This window comes from Carcharhinus amblyrhynchos, chromosome 3, assembly GCF_965287045.1.
Source record: "Carcharhinus amblyrhynchos chromosome 3, sCarAmb.v2.hapA, whole genome shotgun sequence".
NCBI classification, from domain to species: domain Eukaryota; kingdom Metazoa; phylum Chordata; class Chondrichthyes; order Carcharhiniformes; family Carcharhinidae; genus Carcharhinus; species Carcharhinus amblyrhynchos.
The window spans coordinates 113,534,741-113,548,932 of NC_137326.1; the positions used below are offsets into that span (position 1 = coordinate 113,534,741).

A 14,192-nucleotide genomic window follows, 5' to 3' on the forward strand; every position below is an offset into this window, starting at 1 on the left:
ATTAAAATCTCGGATGTGAGTATTGATCATTTCTAGGAGTGTTAAGTATTGTTATTACTGGTGACCTTTACAACAATACTTTTCTGCGTAATAGTATTCATAATTCAACAAATACCATAGTGTGATTAGGTCAGTTTGTTGAATACTATTTAAAACTGAATTAGTTCATTGTTTCAATTATATTATTTTTGTCATTTTGAGAAAATTTTAACCTGGCAGACCACAGGTTATATTGGGCAAAGTTGTCAGTGCATCAGGATACTCACTCCTGATGATCCATGTTTTACTTGGGCTTGTTAAGCTACTTGAGCACAAACCTCTTGAGCGAGGAGGCTGTCTGTTAACAAATGCTAATCACCTAAATGAACCAATGTTTTAACACACTTCTAGATTTAGTGTGCATCCACTTGTTTTCCGGGTTTGGAGGCAAGATGAGCAGACAACAGCAATTGAGGGGGTGGCCCCAAACTCGTGGAAATGCTGCAACAAATCCTCTGTGCTCATAGCTATTTTCTTATCTACTTAGACAGGGTTTGTTCACAGTTCTTCTGCTGAGTCTTTATACATTGAATCGTATCAGGATGGGTGGCACTATGGCTGTCTTAGACTGGATGTCAAACAAGGACCAATTTAGCCAGCAGCTGCAGAAGATTGCTCAAGAGACTTGTAACTGGACTGAGGCAGAGAAGATATCAGCAGAGAGGTCACGATATGCAGGCTGAGTTTCCTTGACTTGTCCAAACAGCAGTGTTTCAAGATGCTAAGGGTGTCACGTGAGGTGGTAGCAGATATCTGCAGCCTCCTAAAAGAAGACGTGCTGCCTTCTGGACCTGGAGGTTGTATGTTATTAGTGGCTGTCAAAGTTACTGCTGCACTCAACTTTTTAGCTTCTTGATTCTTTCAGGGTTCTAAAAAGATAAATTTCCAGGAGCAGCTCGTCGGCAGCCCACAAATGCATAAGACAGATGAATGATGGTTGGTTGGTGTTTACGTGAACTTCATCTGCGATGGTGCCAGTCAACATGAGCTGGCACTCAGACTTGTTTCTTTGCTGACTTCCCACAGGGGCTTGCCACCATCAGCTGCATACACATGCCAATATGGGCATTCCTAGATAGTATTGTCCATCAACTACATGGGTTTCTGGTCAAAAATGTGCAGCTGGTGTGCAGCCACAAGAAGCTATTTATGCAGGTGTATGAAAATTCCCCTGGAGTTGTAATGATGCCCTCGTCCTGCAACAGTTCAACCTCCCTAATGTCTTCAGACCCGCAAGCAGACTTAAGGGGTGTCTACCTGGGGACAATGCACCACCAAATGCTTATAGCACTGCCCAGGAAACTGTTATAAATGCAAGAGTTTGCAATAATGAACTGATCTCAGAAGCACATGTAACGGTCACTCTTTCCACCCTCAATGTCACTGACTCAAAACAGCCCTGCAAAACCAATGCTTTGCACATCCTCCCATTGATCTCCATCAATTCATGTCTTCCTTTTCGTTATCAGACAAGTTGATAGGTGAGTGGATACCCAGTCACTCATTTGATTGGACCATTTAATGTTCCATAGAGTTGGCCACTCTATTAATGAAGACATTATCACAATGCCCTGTGTCAGCAATCCGTTCATGCTTGAGGTGAACTCCATCATCTTGGCAATTATTGTTATAGTGCTTGGAAGGCCTGCCAATATATTTACATATTTTCTGCTGCTGGTCAATGATTCACATTTTTAAGAGTGGCTTCAGAGGTACAGAAGTTGTGTCCAGCTGAGCAGAATTTGAAGAGCTCTGATCTCTGATGCGGATTTTCCACTGCTGTCCCCACCACCATCTGTTCTTGCTCACTAGAAATATGGGCCACTTGGTGAAAACCCAAATATCTGCCTTACTACTGTCATTGAAGTACTAGAATCTGATTTTGAATGTATGAATCCTGTAATAGCACATCTTCAGAAGGATTCAACTTGTTTGATGGGTGGAGGGGAATATGGAGAAATAGATGTTATGTTCAGGGCCATGGAAATGTTTTGCAATTTGTTGTTCTTTGGGCAAAGGGAACAATACTCATCATGATCTTTGACTATATAACAGAAGTCACAGCACTCCATAAACTAATTTGTTGTTTGAAATTACTTGAGAAATTGTGATGAAGTGATTAAGTATCTATAATGCAACTATTTATTTCTTTAAAAAAGACTTGTATCGATCATGATCTTTGTATGGAAAATTATAAATATGCTGAAGGACATGGAGTATCGTTGCCTTACTTGATTCTAAAAATGTACACTCCCTTCACTATGAACTGCCCCATTTATTCAAAGCAATTTGTGCTGTTGTACAGGACAAAGATTCCTCCTGCAAATTACTTTGCTGAATGGACAGAACCAGGTTTTCCTGTTCCTTTTCACCAATCTTACAGCAGATATGGGATGTTAACCAATTCCTCCACTGGCCTCTGTAAATGGAAGACAGGCTGAGGGTGGGTGGCAAGGCAACAGGCAGCCCATGTGCTGCATTTTATGAGCCTTCCATCTTTAAACATGCCAGAAGATGGACATAAATTCCAGCCCATGAATTTACCAGCATGCTGCTACCAATAATTAAAACGTTATAGAGAAGCCTATCTCGTGCAGCTGCAGAGAATCTTGCTTTTTGAGTGATCACATGATCTTCTTGTTTTCAATTCAGCCCCAGTACCTGCTTCATGGACTTTTGAATGCTGGTTGCAGGAGACTAACAGTGCCCCTGGCAATCTGCATTCCTACAATGCAAATGCTTCTTTAATTGACATTTCATTAGAATGCATCCATCCATATAGCTGCAGTTTCTCATGTCACGACTGATCCACTCTGCAGACAAAGCCAAGTGTTTCTGCAAGCATTTTCCAATGGCCAATGAATGCTGATTTAAGTGCCTCATCCCCCCCACCACTATTTTACCCATAGTAGGGGGAGACCAAGGGTGGGGGCCCAGCAGTTTCACTAGGTGAGCTGGTTTTGGACAAGAAGGGGGAGTTCCCGGTTTCCATCGGATGTATTGTATTTTCCCCCACAAATGTCATCCACCCTTTTAATCCAGTCCCCCAGCCTCTCAAACCTGGCCACCCACCTCCTTCACCCCCTCACAGAGGCTTCCAGTTAATCCCTGCCATTACCCCAGAGTTACCGGAAGTCCAGCTTCCATAATCTCCTCTTCTTTGGGGCCCCACAGCATGTAGGGACCCAGTGCTCCAATTTCCTCCCACAGTCCAAAGATGTGTGGGTTAGGTGGATTAGCCATGCTAAATTACCCCTTAGTGTCAGGGTGACTAGCTAGGGTAAATGCATGGGGTTAAGGGGATGGGGCTTGAGTGGGATTGTGGTCAGTGCAGACCCAATGGCTGAATGGCCTTCTTCTGCACTGTAGGATTCTATGTTCTATGACTAACTGTAGTCTCAGCAGTGGCCATTGCTTGGACCTGGCACTGCTGGGAGTCCAGAACTGGCAGCCAGTTCAATTGGTCAGAGGCTGTCTATGGTGGGATTTCATTCCTAGGTGGGGGTGAGTTTCACCATAAGCCAATGAACAACCATCCGAGTGTAAAATGGCTGCAAGATAGCCGTTCTTTTTCAGGGTGTGCTCCCGAACTGACTTCTTACTTAGGGGCAGGCAACGTGCACCCTTTAAAATCCTGCTCCGTGTTTTTGCTGCAGTCGGGCACAACTTCCTGGTGAATACCAGGGAGCCTGTCTTCCATGCTGATAACCATAGGGTCAAAACAAAGAAGTGCTTGCCCACCATAGATCCACCAGCAAAATGGCCAAGTAAAATGTGACAGCTACAATTCTGAACCTCCAGTTTTACTTCCTGTCGGTGTTAAAAGAAAATCATTTTCGTCGCAGAAACTAAATGATCTTACTAAAATTTGATGCTTTATGTTTGGTTTTTTTTTGATTTTATGTTATTCACTAAATAATCTGCATGCACATTACTCATCACAGTGTCAAACTGTTGTGGCATCTCTATGAACCTGATGTTGAATTTAGATAAACTTATATTAGTCATTTTTCAATCCTTCACAAAACTTGATTCAAAACGTTCAGGTGAATGTTCATTTTCCTACTACCACTTAGTGCCTAAAATGATATTGAAACTCACAATCCTGTTCTTTTACTGTCCACTTATTCTTTAATAATTGCCTTTAGATTATAGATGATTTACATTGTATTAAAAATATAGTTGTACAATATTAACACTTTATCCATTGCGAGTCTGAACCCTAGGATAATGTGTAAGTTTCAGAATAATTTCAATTTGCAATGTCAGGCAGGTGATTAAGCACAAAAATTTCAAAAAAACCTTTCAACTATGTTTGTACTTGCACAGAGGCTGACTTAGCTGTGCTTACCCTTAGTGCTTTGCCATAGTTGGCAGCATTTATAATTTTCCACAAGCCCATCCAGCCATAGAGAAACAGCAAAGTTGGGCTGAAAAGCAGAGAATACTGAGGATTCTGTAAATCTAAAATAAAAACAGAAAATGTTGGAAATACTCAGCAGGTCAGGCAACATCTGTAGAGAGAGAAACAGAGTTAACGCTGCAAGTTGATCATCTTTTATCAATGCTGTGCCATCAGCTTGTAGCCAGGAGATAAAACCTAAGGTGCTGATTTTCCTCCTTTTACTGCACAAGCACAAAGGTATTTGTGCTATTTGTTTACAAAATCCCCTGTCCAGTTAGTGCAGCATTTCCCTATAGATTTAAATCAGCATTTTAGTTTTAACATACAGTATCCAGTCATTAGTCATTTCAATACCTGTGCTTGAGGGAATTGAATGGCTGTCATGACCAACTAAGTAAGTAATCCACCACCTTGCATTATTTTCTGCATCTATCTAAAACTGTTTCGTCTCCTTTTCCCTCCTCCTCCATCAATATACTTCACATTCAAGAAAACCAACATTTCTCGTTAATATTTTGTTTCAGGGAAACATCGAAACAGAATTTGGCTCCATGTATTGCTTGCTAACATCTTCCATGAGTGGATCCTGTCTTCATCGCAAACATGGGCATTTATAATATATGTTTAGAATATGACCATTTCTATTGAAACACATACATTTTCTGAAGTTACTCACTAGATCAGCATTAGAGGATTGGGTGGAGAGAAATTTGTTGAGTGTATTCAGGAGGAATTTCTCATTCAGTATGTGGATGGCCCAACTAGAGAGGGGGCAAAACTTGACCTCCTCTTGGGAAATAAGTGTTAGTGAGGCATCACTTTGGCATCAGTGACCATAATTCCATTAGCTTTAAGATAGTCATGGAGAATGATAGGTCTGGTCCAAAAGTTAAAATTCTAAACTGGGGCAAGGCCAATTTTGATGGTATCGGGCAGGAACTTTCAAAAGTTAATTGGGGGAGTCTGTGGGAAGGCAAAGGGACGTCTGGTAAGTGGCATGCCTTCAAAAGTGTGTTAACCAGAGTCCAGGATAAACACATTCCTCTTAGAGTGAAGGGCAAAGCTGGTAGAAGTAGGGAACCCTGAATGACTCAGGATATTGAGGCCCTGGTCAAAAAGAAGAAGGAGGCACATGACATGCATAAGCAGCTGGGATCAAGTGAATCAATTGAAGAGTGTAGGGGTTGTAGGAATAGAGTTAAGAGAGAAATCAGGAGGGCAAAAAGGGGACACAAGATTGTTTTGGCAGGTAAGGCAAAGGAGAATCCAAAGAGCTTCTACAATACATAAAGGACAAAAGAGTAACAAGGGAGAGAGTAGGGTCTCTTAAGGGTCAACAAGATCATCTATGTGCGAATCCACAAGAGATGGGTGAAATCCTAAATGAACATAAAAGCATGGATGTTAGGGAACTTGGGGAAATAAATTGTGATGTCTTGAGGAGTGTACATATTACAGAGAAGGAGATGCTGGAAGTCTTAAAGCGCATCAAGGAATATAAATCCCCGGGACCTGATGAAGTGTATCCCAGGACATTGTGGGAGGCTAGGGAGAAAATTGCAGGTCCCCTAGCTGAGATAACTCGTTTAAATCATTGATGGTCACGGGTGAGATGCCTGAATATTGCAGAGTGGCAAATGTTGTGCCTTTGTTTAAAAAGGGCTGCAGGGAAAAGCCTGGGAACTACAGGCCAGTGAGCTTTACATCTGTGGTGGATAAATTGTTGGAAGGTATTTTGAGAGACAGGATCTACAGGCACTTAGAAATGCATGGACAGTCAGCGTGGCTTTATGAGTGTAAAATCATTTCTCACAAATTTGATTGAGTTTTTTGAAGGAGTAACCAAGAAGGTAGATGAGGGCAGTGCAGTTGATGTTGTCTACATGCACTTTAGCAAGGCCTTTGACAAGGTACAGCATGATAAGTTATTGCATAAGGTTAAATCTCACAGGATCCAGGGTGAGGTATCTAAATGGATATAAAATTGGTTCTTATCAAAAGCCAGAAGATGGTTGTAGAGAGTTATTTTTCAAACTGGAGGCCTGTGACTAGCGGTGTGCCTCAGGGATCAATGCTGGGTCCAGTGTTGTTTGTCATTTATATTAATGATTTGGATGAGAATATAGGAGGCATGGTTATTAAGTTTGTTGATGACACTAAGATTGGTGGCATACTGGACAGTGAAGAAAGTTACTTCCAATTGCAATGGGATCTTGATCAATTGGGCCAGTGGGCTGACGAATGGCAGATGGAGTTTAATTTAGACAAATGCGAGGTGATGCATTTTGGTAGATTGAACCAGGGCAGGACTTACTCAATTAATGGTAGGGTATTGAGGAGAGTTACAGAGCAAAGAGATCTAGAGGTTCATGTTCATAACTCCTTGAAAGTGGAGTCACAGATGGACAGAGTGGTAAAGAAGGCATTTGGCATGCTTGGTTTCATCAGTCAGAACATTGAATACAGGAGTTGGAACGTCTTGTTGAAGTTGTACAAGACATTTGTAAGGCCACACTTAGAATACTGTGTGCAATTCTGGTCACCCTATTATAGAAAGGATATTATTAAACTAGAAAGAGTGCAGAAAAGATTTACTAGGATGCTCTCAGGACTTGATGAATTGAGTTTTAAGGAGAGGCTGAATAGACTGGGACTTTTTTCTCTGAAGCATAGGAGGCTGAGGGGTGATCTTATAGAGGTCTATAAAATAATGAGGGGCACAGATCAGCTAGATAGTCAATATCTTTTCCCAAGATAGGGGAGTCTAAAACTAGAGGGCATAGGTTTAAGGTGAGAGGGGAGAGATACAAAAGTGTCTAGAGGGGCAATTTTTTCACACAGAGGGTGGTGAGTATCTGGAACAGGCTGTCAGAGATAGTAGTAGAGGCAGGTACAATTTTGTCTTTTAAAAAGCATTTAGATAGTTAAATGGGTACAATGGGTATAGAGGGAAATGGGCCAAATGCGATTAGCTTAGGGGTTTTTAGAAAAAGGGCAGCATGGACAAGTTGGGCCAAAGGGCTTGTTTCCATGCTGTAAACTTCTATGACTCTATCCCTAATACACTACTTTAGAATTTTAGGTATTAATCAAGGTAATATCAAGGTGTATGTAGCATGTACATAATATTGCCCATAGCTGTGTATTCTACACGTGCAAAATTGAGCCATACTAAGATGAAGCAAACTTCGATTTACATTGCACTCTTCTAAACCTAATGATGTCTCAAATTTTTCATTACCAATGTAGTACTCTTGCTGTTGCAATGTAGAGCACATTGCAGCTGATTTGTGCACAGCAAAATCTCACAACAGCAGTGAAATATTGATGATTTAATCTGGTTTTGTGATGTTGGAGATGAGGGGTATCAGGCACAATGCTGAGTAAAGTCCTCTGTTCTTCTTCTAATTGTGCTATCAAATGATTTACCATTTATCAATTAAGATAGAGGACGGAAATTTCCATTCTGGAGACTAAGTGCGGTGGAAAGTTGGTGTAACTTCCACTGGCCGGCAGGTCAGATTACTCCACATGATTTTACACTTTTCAGTTCACTAATTATGCATCAATGAGGAGCTTGTTGAATCTTGTGATAAGGTAGGCAGGGATTTGTCCACCTCATCATTATCTCACGATATTAAAGGTCCTGCCACCATATTTAAATGACACCCGCACAGACTCATTGCAGGCTGGCGTGTTACGTTCTGCTTCTCAATGACACCCAAAACACTCTGCTCCAGTGTTCCCCCCAAATACTGCTTTTATATCCCATCCCACCTCCCCCTGTTCTCATGTTTCACCCTCATTTTACTTCTGTCTCCCATCTCCATCCTCCTGTTTCCCCTCCCTTGTCCTGCCGCTCTCCCACCCCTCCCCCCTTGTATTCCACACCACTCCACTCCTGCCCCTCCACATTTGTACTTCCCCCAAACCCCAGTTTTGTCTTCCCCTCCTTGATTTTGCCTCCCAAGCCCAGCCTTGGTACAGCTTGTGCTATCTTTTCCCAAGATAGGGGAGTCTAAAACAAGAGGGCATAGGTTTAAGGTGATACAAAAGAGAGATACAAAAGTGTCTAGAGGGGCAATATTACCCAATATTACATAGCAACACTCTAACATGTTGGCGAAAACTGCATCTACTGATCTCCAAGTTTTGAATGAAGTGAAGTTCTCCCGGTGTGTGCCACTTACACACTTTTATGAAACTGATAGTTTTAATTATCCACTAGCGGGGCACTTAATTTGAAGAGACAATGTAATTCCAGTGAATTGACCTTTAAATTAGCATTCATGAATTGCAAATGTGGTTCCCAATACAGACCAGTAAGAAACTCAACCCATCTTTAACCTCCATCAAAGTCTGGAGAACAAAATTCCAAACTAATTTCCCTTTGGCAGAAACTGACCTTTCCCATTGCATCAAATTTAGTGGTCTTACTCACTATGATTCCTGCCACTGGCGGGAGTGGAATATTCTGCCCGGTACCTCCCAAAGTGTTAGGCTTGACATGGTCCTTGTGGAACCTGAACCCATATCCTACCAAATCAAAAATTTGGTTAAGAATTTCCAAGTTGCTACTTGAACAATGCTGTGTCAGCAGCAATTTAGTACCTGGACAGAAATTATACCGGCCCCGTGGGAGTGGGCTCAAAGACTCATAAAAGGGTATAAGGCTCATACTCAGGAGAAACTACCTATCTGCATCTACCCTTTTGCATCCTGTAAGAACTTTTTAAGTTTCAATGAGATCAGCTTCTCATTCTTTGAAACGCTTTAGAATATCAACCCAGGTATAAGGCTTTGGGGCAGAAGCCCATCATCTTCCCAGTGCCCTAGGATATTCCCAGAAGTGGGAATGACTGGATGCAGGTGGCCAATTATTTCCATTATCTGGCCATTTAACAACCACTTTATTTCCCCTGCTGTCATTGTTGTGAGTAGGTACAGCTTCTGCCACGTGAGGAAACTACCAGCCACTTCCAAGTGACCTCCCAGCACCTTCACAGTAATGGGGGGGAGGGGCCTCCTTTTCTGGTTGCCATTTGACCCGCAAAGGGGTCTCCATAGGCGTTTTAATAAAGTTATGTGGTTTTCCTATTACTTTCTTTCCCCAGAAAATATTTGAAAAGTTAGAGGTGCCCTTTCCTCCTTGTACCTTCAGTGGCAGCCACCTCTATTGGCTCATAGGACTGGCAGCTCGGAGAAGTAGACTGCTGTTCTCCATTGGATGGTTGTCACCAGTAAAATCACTCTCTTCTTCCTGCCATCAAGCCATATAAGCCCAGGACACGCTTTCTGTTTTAGAGGCGAGACTTTGTTGCATGAGGTAAAATTCAGTCAGCTGAGAAAGACAAAACACAATAAATATCACTGGGTCACAGCAAAGATTGCAACCATGTTCTATCTTCTTCCCAGTACAGATCGAATCCCCAAGACTGATAGCATTGCTGACACTATAGTTAAGAGAGCCCACCAACGCCTCTACTTTCTCAGGAGGCTAAGGAAATTTGGCATGTCAGCTACGACTCTCACCAACTTTTACAGATTCACCATAGAAAGCATCCTTTCTGGTTGTATCGCAGCTTGGTATGGATCCTGCTGTACCCAAGACCACAAGGAACTACAAAAGTTTGTGAATGTAACCTAAGCCATCACGCACACCAGCCTGCCATCCAGTGACTCTGACTACACTTACCACTGCCTTGGCAAAGCGGCCAGTATAATTAAGGATCCCACATACATTCTCTTTTCCACCTTCTTTGATCGGGAAAAAGACACAGAAGTCTGTGGTCACATGCCAATCGACTCAAGAACAGCTTCTTCCCTGTTGCCATCAGATTTTTGAATGGACCTACCTTGCATTAAGTTGATCTTTCTCTACATCCTAGCTCTAACTGTAACATTATGTTCTGCACTCTCTCGTTTCTTTCTCTATGAACGTTATGCTTTGTCTGTATTGTGTGCAAAAACAATACTTTTCACTGTATGCTAATACATATAACAATAATAAATCAAATCAAATCAAAACAAAACATGTGCATCTGCATTATAATCCTAGCATAAAGCAAGCATTCTAGTTATCTCTGAAACTTGAAATGCAATTGCAAGTGCTGCATTCTTAAAACCGGCAAAAATAATTTGCCCTGAAGGAGGTGTATTGAATGTGCCTTGCTCATGCAGACAAATGCACATAAGTTAGAATGCTATGCAAGCCACAACACATGTGCTACTTGTGTTTGGTTAGCAAAGTAGAGGCTAAAGACAAATTCCAGATTCAAGATCAAAGCTGCATTTATACACTACATTGAGACTATTACTTTACCAGTATGAAACCCACAACTAAAAAGTTAAGTTTGACTACAGTTTGAGAGACTTATGCCCCAGACTTTAACTGGTAGAATTGAATCCAAAAATACTTTATAGTTAATTGAAGTTGGAGGATTCTGAAATGTGGTTAGTATCCAGAACATGAAACACTAGGCCTCTACATATCAATAACGTTTTAATACAATTCTGTGGTTTTATTATCTTCTTTCCTTTCCCTTTAGGTTTCTTAAGAAAATATAATCAATTTGCCTGATTGTAGTTCAGTATCAGAAAGCTTAGTACAACTGTTTCAGATTCAACTAATATTAAGAACATAAGAAAAAAAAGAAATAGGAGCAGGAGTAGGCCATCTAGCCCCTCGAGCCTGCCCCGCCATTCATTAAGATCATGGCTGATCTGTCGTGTCTCAGTTCCACATTCCCGCCCTCTCCCCATAACCCTTAATCCCCTTGCCTATCAAAAACCTATCAACCTGCGTCTTAAAAATATTTAGCGAGGCAGCCTCCACCACTTCAACGGGCAGAGAATTCCAGAGATTCACCACCCTTTGAGTGAAGAAGTTCCTCCTCAACTCCGTTCTAAACCACCCCCAAAGCAAATTGCTGTGGATGCTGGAATCTGAAACCAAAAGAGAAAATGCTGGAAAATCTCAGCAGGTCTGGCAGCATCTGAAGAGAAAAGCACTTCAGCTCTGACAAAGGGTCATCTGGACTCGAAACATCAGCTCTTTTCACTTCTTACATGTGCTGCCAGACCTGCTGAGGTTTTCCAGCATTTTCTCTTTTGGTCAACTAGTATTTATTTTGTTGATGCACAAAAGCATAAATAGTTCACACAACAAAGTCCTGCAGTTATCACTTAAAATATTATCTTTACATAATAAATTTTGTACATTAACATTCTAACTGTCCATAGTACCTGTTAATCCTGCTGATAGCATTACCATAAGTATTTTCAAGAATTGAACAGCTCAATGCAACCGTGTGTTCAGAGTTAATCCAAGATCACTCAGACATGGAACTAGTAAGCTGCAATGCCAATCAGGGGATCCCAATGCAGTTCACCAGTCAAGGCCTCAAAAATTCCAGGTGGTTCCAATGCGAAGCTGTATGCAAGTAGCACAGATGAGGGAGATATTCTAGAGGGCTCAAGTCAAAATTGGCAATATTTTTGTAGACTCAGGTGTAGACTCATTGCTTCTCCAGGGTCCATAGAAATAAAACAGTAAAAGACAGATTCTACATTATCAAGCGCAGCCTCCCACTTGTTAAATCATTGGGCAGAGCAGTCATGGCACAAGCTTTGCCCAACTGATCACCAACTGGGATCCTGCAATCAGCATTCAGTAACATTGCACACCTGAAATTTGTCAACTCCCAATTTGACAGCTACCACCTTCTGGAGAGGATAAGGTGCAAGTGATTGTGGCCTAAAATTCATCCCTCTAAGGTAATTGTTGGTACAAATGAAGGTTGAATTTGTTCCCGTAATACTGGACTATTACAATCCTTACCAAGTAACTGACAATTTTAATGTTCAAATAAAGGTTTTTGTTTTCCGGTCTACAAATTTTAAAAACCATTTTGAACTGAGGCAATAGAGGTAGAGGGAGAGACGGAGGAAGAGAGGCAATGGTAGGTGTTCAGAGCGTGTCTTTTCTCATTTAAAGTTTTGCCAGTTGAAATTTGAACCCAACACATTATTTCAGGTATGCTATATCGGTAGAGAAGATAAACACTTAACAGACAGAAAGACAGAGGCGAAGAAAGACACAAATGGAGAGAAAGACACAGATGCAGTTCCTTTTCCTATTCTAAGTTGATGTTTTTAAAATCGAATTTTGAAAGCAGACAAAGGCACTTTGAGAAAAACAGGTAGGATGGGAATGGAAATAAAAAATTGAATAAGAAATTTCTGGCCTCTTAGAGTTGTGAGAGTAGGGAAAGTTTTTAAGAGTGAGGTGTGTGACAAGAGGGTAGTGATTAATGATCCAAGTGCATTACTCAAAGGGGAGAAGCAATGATTGGAGTAAGGGGGTTACAGGTAGTGCAAGGTGTAGAGGGATGTAAAAGGAGGTGGGGGGAAGGGACAGGGGAAGGATGTGATAGGGAGTGGGCCCACTGAAAGCCACATTTTTCCTGCAGTTCTGTGACAAATACAGCCTGCAGATCTCAGTGTTTCCTTTCTGCGTCTCATTATATAGTATCGCCCACTATTATCCACATAAAAGGAAAAAAGAAAAACAGAGAGGGGTTAGAAATAGACAGGAAGAACACAATTGTTTGGCACAATAGTGTAGTGGCTATCTCATTGGATTAGAAATCCAGAAGCCTGGGGATGTAAATTTTACAGTGGGACATATTCCTCAATCCCCGACAAGAAAGTCAGTCTTCAGCCAGCCAACTTTAAAAAGAGTTGTGCTGCAGAGATAGTACACTAAGGGTAGCCTGAAGAAGGACTTCCACCCTTCAGGAATGGAAAATTTGACTCTCGATTGTGATTGGCCAGCAGTTGATAAGTTCCAGCAAACCCAGAATGCAGTACTGGCTGCTGCTGAGACTATAGGAGCAGGTCCAAGCAGCGGGTGATCAATGGGGTCATCCATCCCAACTGTCTGCTCCTCTACCACAGCTAAATTTGCAGCCAGGTGTCCCTGGAGAGGGAGCATACAGTGTCCATGGGCGCAGTTGACGCCTTGTGTGGCTGTTGGGCACTGCAGGTGCTAGGGTGCATTACAGACCCTGATAATCACATTATGACTTAATGTTTTAAGTCTTCTTTGTACTTTGGTTCTGTTCAGGCAGTTCCCCTTCCTTTTGGGGAGCTGCCCCTTTTCCTTTGTCCGTGAGTTAATTTACATCAGTTTATTTGTTTTGCTCTAAAAGAGGGAGACTACAGGGAGATCTCAGAAAGACAATCTATGGATTCTGGTTTCAGGGACACTAAGAGGGGGATAAAGGGGTGTTGTGGTGTTGGGGTTTGGAAGCCAGGGCAAAATGCACGAGGTGGGGGCATCAAGTGCTGGGGTGTATGATCTCAGGGATCGGTGGTGGTGCAGCCCTGATAGGTACAGGGGACTCACCAAAAAATCAACTGAAACTCGAAGAAAAAGTATACCCTTTAGGGAAGAAAACCTGCTGTTTAATACATGATCCCAGTCCCACACTAATGCAATGAGCTTGACTGTGATCTAGGCATCAATTCAGGGCAGAATAAAGGTAAAGCCAGATTGTGTCAACCTGCAAACCATTCCTCACTAATATTTGCGGACAGATTCCAATGTTGAGAGTGCTGTCTCAAGAGTAGTCAAACAATGGCCTAACATAGTTATATTCACAGCATCATACCTGTTAGCCAGCATCCTAGACACCTTCATCACTATCTCTGGACATGTTTTGTGCCATCAGCAAAGCAAATCTGC

General features: G+C 41.9%; 1 long non-coding RNA gene across 2 annotated transcripts in view; it reads left to right on the forward strand.

The window, feature by feature from the left end:
- LOC145341032 (uncharacterized) overlaps positions 1-10,434 on the forward strand; it is a 35,174-nt gene extending 24,740 nt beyond the window's left edge. For both annotated transcript variants that reach the window (XR_013886331.1, XR_013886330.1), the window contains exon 3: positions 9,865-10,434. This is a non-coding gene — a long non-coding RNA (uncharacterized LOC145341032). The remainder of the gene's footprint in view (positions 1-9,864) is intronic.
- The last annotated feature ends 3,758 nt before the right edge of the window (positions 10,435-14,192 follow it).